The sequence below is a fragment of the Ornithodoros turicata genome, chromosome 3, assembly GCF_037126465.1.
Source record: "Ornithodoros turicata isolate Travis chromosome 3, ASM3712646v1, whole genome shotgun sequence".
Lineage (NCBI taxonomy): Eukaryota > Metazoa > Arthropoda > Arachnida > Ixodida > Argasidae > Ornithodoros > Ornithodoros turicata.
Window position 1 is genome coordinate 69,134,978 of NC_088203.1, and position 6,269 is coordinate 69,141,246.

The 6,269-nt window shown below is 44.3% G+C and overlaps 1 long non-coding RNA gene across 1 annotated transcript; it reads left to right on the forward strand.

Moving 5' to 3' along the window:
- The first annotated feature begins 4,406 nt into the window (after positions 1-4,406).
- LOC135387258 (uncharacterized) lies at positions 4,407-5,685 on the forward strand. Its single transcript, XR_010420989.1, has 3 exons — positions 4,407-4,579; positions 5,148-5,208; positions 5,617-5,685. It is a non-coding gene; the product is annotated as an uncharacterized LOC135387258 (long non-coding RNA).
- Positions 5,686-6,269: the final 584 nt, after the last annotated feature.

A 6,269-nucleotide genomic window follows, 5' to 3' on the forward strand; every position in this document is an offset into this window, starting at 1 on the left:
AAAGCACAACTGGCGTCGCATAGGAACACGCGCCGCGCGGGCCGACAGCAAAGTGCCTTCCCACAAGACCGGACGCACTGATACATCAGACAGACAGCAATCTAACTGAAGAGACCGATTCTAATCCCCGAACGCTTACACAACCGTGACAGCGGAGCAAACCAACCAAACACGCTTGCACCACTTGCAACTATGCACACTTCTGCAGATAAGCGTTTTGCGTTTACTTTGTCTTCGGAAATTGGCGACGGTTGCACGATAGCGAGGGCATGACAATTTGAATGTACGGCGCTGCATGTGCTCTGTCAAACGCCGCAAGAAGTCTTCTACTAACACAACACGTTACAGTTAACCACAGAAGCACACTTTAGCGGCTTCTTACCTGTGAACACGACGAAGTCGTAACTTGGCAAACAACGAAGTTCGTACCAGCAGCCGGGAAACGAGAAACTTCGTTGGGAGAAGCGTGCTCGAAGTAACCGCTGCGCATGCGCAACGCAGCCAATACAAAAAGAAAAACTAAGTGCGGGGACGTCACCGCTCACCGCCACCGCGCAGTCTCTCCTCCTTGTCGTTCTCTCTCCCGGTTCTCTTCGCACACCACTCGCCGCTCGGCCCGCTCGGCATGACATCGGCTTCTGACGGGGAGGATCGGCCGATTTCCTCCGCTGGAGCGCCGATCGCTCCCGCGACTGGCCCGATAGGATGTGCTACTTGGGATTCCTCATCTCATCCCACATGGAAATGTGTGATGAGATGATCGCCCTGAACGCTTGCCCCGCTGCAATGGTGCTGAATGATGAGCAATGCGCTGAGCACAGAGCTGCTACCCACTGTGCGTACTGTAAACAGGAGTTTACCAAAGATCTACCCCATGTCCGGCATCACGACCATTCAAAGCATTCTAGTGCAGGCGAGACAAATTATATGGCGACATTGTGTAACCCCTGTAACGTTGCGTGCACGACGAGAGAAAAATTGCCGATCATGGTACACAATTTCTCCTACGATTTGGATGGGCTGCTGCGGGAATTTCACATTCTTGGGTGGAAGCCACCTCCCTTCATTGTGGCCAGCTCCATGGAAAAAATTCGTTCATTCGAAATTGGCACCTTCCTGTTTAGAGATACCATGCTATATCTAAATTCGTCGCTGGGGGAGCTCGTGGAAACCGTCAAATCCATGGGGGGGTGCAGAGGCATTCCAATGCTTGAAGCATGCATTTGGAAACGAGTACAAAATTTTACTTCGTAAAGGTGTATTCCCGTACAGCCATGTCAGTTCTTTCGCGGTGTACGATGAATTGGCCTTGCCAGAAAAATCCTCCTTTCGAAACGATCTCACGGGGGAGGATATAAGTGAAGACGACTACCAGTATGTGTTGCTCGTATTTGAACATTTTGGATTCTCAAATTTGAGGGATTATAATGCACTGTACTTGAAAACGGATGCCCTATTACATGCGGACGAGATGCAGCACTTTAGAAGTCTGTGCGACAGCGCACGCGGATTGGAATTGCTTCATTGTGTTTCTCTGGCATCCTATTCGTGGCAATGCGCTCTAAATTACACGCAGGCAAAATTGGAGTGAATCATCGACGAGGACATGTACAGAACCGTCGAATCGGGCGTTAGAGGCGGGCTCTGTCAGGCGAGCAGGCGTCATTTGCGGGCTAACAACCCTCTGTGTAGTGGCTATGATCCCGATAAAGAGGAGGTGTACATATCATACATAGATTGCAACAATCTTTACGGATTCAGTATGATAAAGCACCTCCCCATTGTTGATTTCGAATGGGTCGAGGATTTTAGCTCCGTGGATTTTATGCGTCGCCCCTTAGATTGGGATGTGGGGTATGTGTACATATGTGACTTGGAGTATCCAAAATCTATTCACGCTCTAACGAGGTACTTCCCCCTGGCTCCCGAGAAGGCAGTAGTCCCAGAAAAATGGCTCTCTTCTCATGAATTAATGTATCAGCCAGCTAACAGCAAAAAGCTGTTGCTCACGTGCAAGGACAAGGTCGAGTACGTCGTTCATTACGCGTTGCTCGCACTCTATTGTAGATTGGGCATAAGGATGACAAGAATTCACCGAATTCTAAAATTCCAACAGGTACCATTCCTGCATCCCTACATCGAGGACAATGTTGCCAGACGCGTTGCCTCGGGCACGACTTTCGAAAAAAACTTCTACAAACTCTCAAATAATGCAGTCTTTGGGAGAACACTTTTAAATAAATTTAACATGAGTGATATTCGAGTAGCCTTCGATGAGGAGACGGCGAGTCACCTCGGGAGTCGGGCAGAATGTGTGAGGATGGAAATTTTGTCCCCGGATTGTGTCATGTACGAAATGCGGAAAAGAAAAGTGCTATGCGATTTCCCGCTCCAGATTGGGTTTACGATTTTAGAACTCAGTAAATTAACCATGTACTCATTCTACTATGACACCCTGCTGAGTAAGCTCACTTGTCCAGTGATTACCTGTTACTTTGAGACGGATTCTCTGATCCTCGGCCTGTTCTGCAAGGACTACGAAGATGAGTTATGAGCGATCGCCGACAACCACTTAGATTTGTCTTCCTTCCATCGGGATCATCCACTGTACAGTGAAAAGAATTGTGGAAGACTTGGGGCATTCAAAAGCGAAACTGGTAGTGTACCTATTGAGGAAGTAGTATGTTTGAAAGCTAAAATGTATTCCATCAAATTAGCTGGAGGAAATCAAATTGCAAGAGCTAAAGGGGTCAAAAAGAATATTGTACGCAAGCACCTCCTCCATGGGACATACTACGATACCTTGTTCAATCACACGAGTGTATCGAATGAACAAATATCAATCGTTGGAAAAAATCAGTGTATGTACACCATCAGAAATGTCAAAAGAAGTCTGATGGCATACAATGACAAGAGATACCTCTGCAATGACATCGACTCCTATCCTTATGCAAGCTATGAATATGGTAAGTTTCAGTGGGTGATATAAATAGTGAAGCTCATAATGTTCTTTTTTGCTTCAGAAGATGTGCAGGAAGAATATTAATGCCTTTGTCACATACTGTTCTCTCCTGCGGTTTGCCTCTGGGCCATGAACAGAAAATGACGAATGCCTGGGTGATCCACACAGTACGTATGTGAAGAACACTATGAATGTTAGCGGAGATGTATGGCGTGCATGGAGGTGCCCCAGGGAGAACTACAATATCTCAGAGACTGCCATGATGTACTCAATAAATGTTGAAAACTATTTACCATGTTTTTGTGTCCCAACCATTGTCGAGAGTCGTCCAGCCTAAAAAAAAGGCCTCCCGGACCAATAAGCAATTTGGGGGAACTGTGAGCTGGCCTAGAAACGAATGGGATTGATCAATGAGTGGTTGTCTATGATGCAGCTGGAATGAAGCAATATGCAGTTGAAAGCATGTGACCGAGTAACTAGAGAGTGGAAATGACAAATGAGTCTATCGAGCATGTATGAGAGGCAGCCAATAGACCAATCACTAGGTCTTAGGAATGAATGGAAGTGACCACCCCCGGACCAATAGACAGGTGAGCGATTTGAAAGCCTATGAGCCGGCTTAGAATTGAATAGAATAGATCATTTTGGTGTCTACGAGCGAGTGAGCAGATGTTGTGGCAATGAAGGGTAGCCAATCACATGGAAATTAGATGGATTACCATGAAGGGATGGAGCCTGGATCGGTCAATCAGCGTGAAGGGGTGGAGCCGTGACCAACCAACCAGGGGACTTCCCAGCAAACACACATCGTACCCAGATCATCCCCTCTTAGTCTCACGCTCTCACACGGGCGAGTACATCCGCGGACCGTTCCTGAGAACGTCGCCAACGACGATCACATTGTCGCCATATAGTCGTCCGTTTGAGAACGCCCTGCGAGCATACCAACAAAAAATATGCCGACGCGAGAGCAAAGGAGGAAATCTATTTTCACTCTCCCCCAACGGCTTTGCAAAAGCACGCTATGCATCCCGCGTTCCATAGTTGCCGTACGTTACCCACCCACTTATTCATGCAAATGACGATGCGTCACGTTATCGTTCTTGATCAGTGATTATGTTATTCTCATGGCACCTGGAAATAGATGTGGATTAGAGTTGAGGGTTTCAGTATTTCACAAAAACTGAGCGCCAACAAGAGGCATCACAGGTACGCATGAAACCGAAACTTTCATGCAAATGACCGACGCCAAATACGGAATCATAGAAGTTTACTAAAATGTTTATCATCAATGCAGAGACTGGTAAGTATCAAGCAAACTCTAAAACTAGATTGCGTTATTATTCTTATCCTAGCATTTTCGAAACACTTGGGAATATAATAATACGTGTACGCAACTGGTGCTCTTTTACAGTGGCCAGTTGTGTTTCATTTCGCGTGTGTGCACCACTGATCTCGATGGTAAAAGGCTGGATCGCGGATAGGGAGCGCGAGCGTGAAGAAACCGGCCGCCATCTTACGGTGCCCACGACAGTCGCCGCAGCGATCATGGCAACTTCTTGCAATTACGGTCGTACCAACCGTACTGGCAAGGTTACAGGGCCTAAATTTATACAGGTGAGTCACTCTTTATCGAGGAATAAACAGGCGTTCATTCTGTATATTTAGTTGACCATTATGAAGTGTTTTTTTGCCCAAAACGAGCACTGGATGCAGGTTGCTTGATCGCTCTTCCGACGTTCAATCGAGCACACTTGCATTTTACCCGGCGGCAAATACAGTTTGAGTGCATAATATGCTTGAAAGAACACGTTACACTACACAGGTAGTGTTGTCATCAATATATGTGCGAGCACTCGAGCGCTTTTTTGCATGCATTGCTAGCATGGTACACGGTGTTCTCTGCGGAAGCAAGTGCCACATTCATTTCTTGGAATTACCTTCACGCACAAGTTCGGTATTACGTCATAACGAGACCACGATTGTCACCTTTTTTCATGCATTGGTATTGTTTTGTGCCTTGGTTTGATTTGTGACAAAGAATCCTACGTAACGGTGGTGTGGCGCGACTTGAATAACGCCTTTGTGTCTGAGCTGTATCGTCAGCTTGTTACGATAGTAATAATCTGTAGCGTGTCGTGCTATTTGTAGCAGTTTTTAAGGCAAAAGTGGTCTCTCAATACAGGTTTCGTCATGAGGGCTACCCAGTGAATAATCTGTGCAGTGTGATACGGCTGGGTGTGCAGGTAAGTATCACGTTCCTCATCCACTGGTTTCTACTTTACAGGAAGGAACAACCTCAGTGCACGCACTGTGGTTAGCCTCTCTCAGTTTTGCATATTTTCTTACATGTTCACATCAGAAACACACCATACACTTTAGGCTCCTTCACCCAGCAATATAATAATTAGAGAGTATAATTCTTTTTAGAAGAGTTCCCCATATTCTTTTTAGAATAGTTTTTAATCTTTTTAATTTTTAGAAGATACAGGGATTGTAAACCATGTTTTAAACTGATGTTTTAACATTTGTCCAATGCATTTATTAAACAACATATTCATTTTTAACTGGTTGCACCCAAACCAATGTTCTGATGTATGATTTCCTTTGTTGTCGATACACCATAAAAATTGGAATAATCATCATCAATGCAGGTTACTTCACAGCTGCCTCGACATACTCAAGAAATGGGTGCAGAACCTGCGTAATGCCCACAAACTTTGATTACCATAGCACCTCCAGAAAGTATGTGTCACATGGGATTTTTAAATGTATTCACAGTATATAATACCTTGTATTAACTGTTGTAGATCTAAGCCGTCTCTACAGTACACTCTCAGAAATTAGAACCGTGATAATTGTTTCAGTTAATAGGCATGCACATATATGCTATAAGAAGAAAATTATTTCTTGAGAATGCACTTCTCTGGCTACTGGTGTTGTTTACATCTACTGTTGATCACATTCATTTATCACATATTATATTCTTATATATATTATTATATTAACACATATTTGATCACATTAAATTCAAAATTCATCATATATGAGAAAATACCAGGAGGGAAGTTGCTATTCATTGCTCATTCTAACCTAAAATTGAGTGTTACAAATTTAGAGAGAGTACCTGTCCATTGTCATTCCTAAAATATATATTGTCATTGTAGCAAGGTCATAAAACAATAAATGTAGTCTTTTGTGACCTCCCTGCATGTTCATTGTATCCTGAAACGCATAAGTGCAAGAATTAACTTGAATAAACTTGATGTTGTATAAACTTGATATAAAATGTTGAATAAACTTGAAC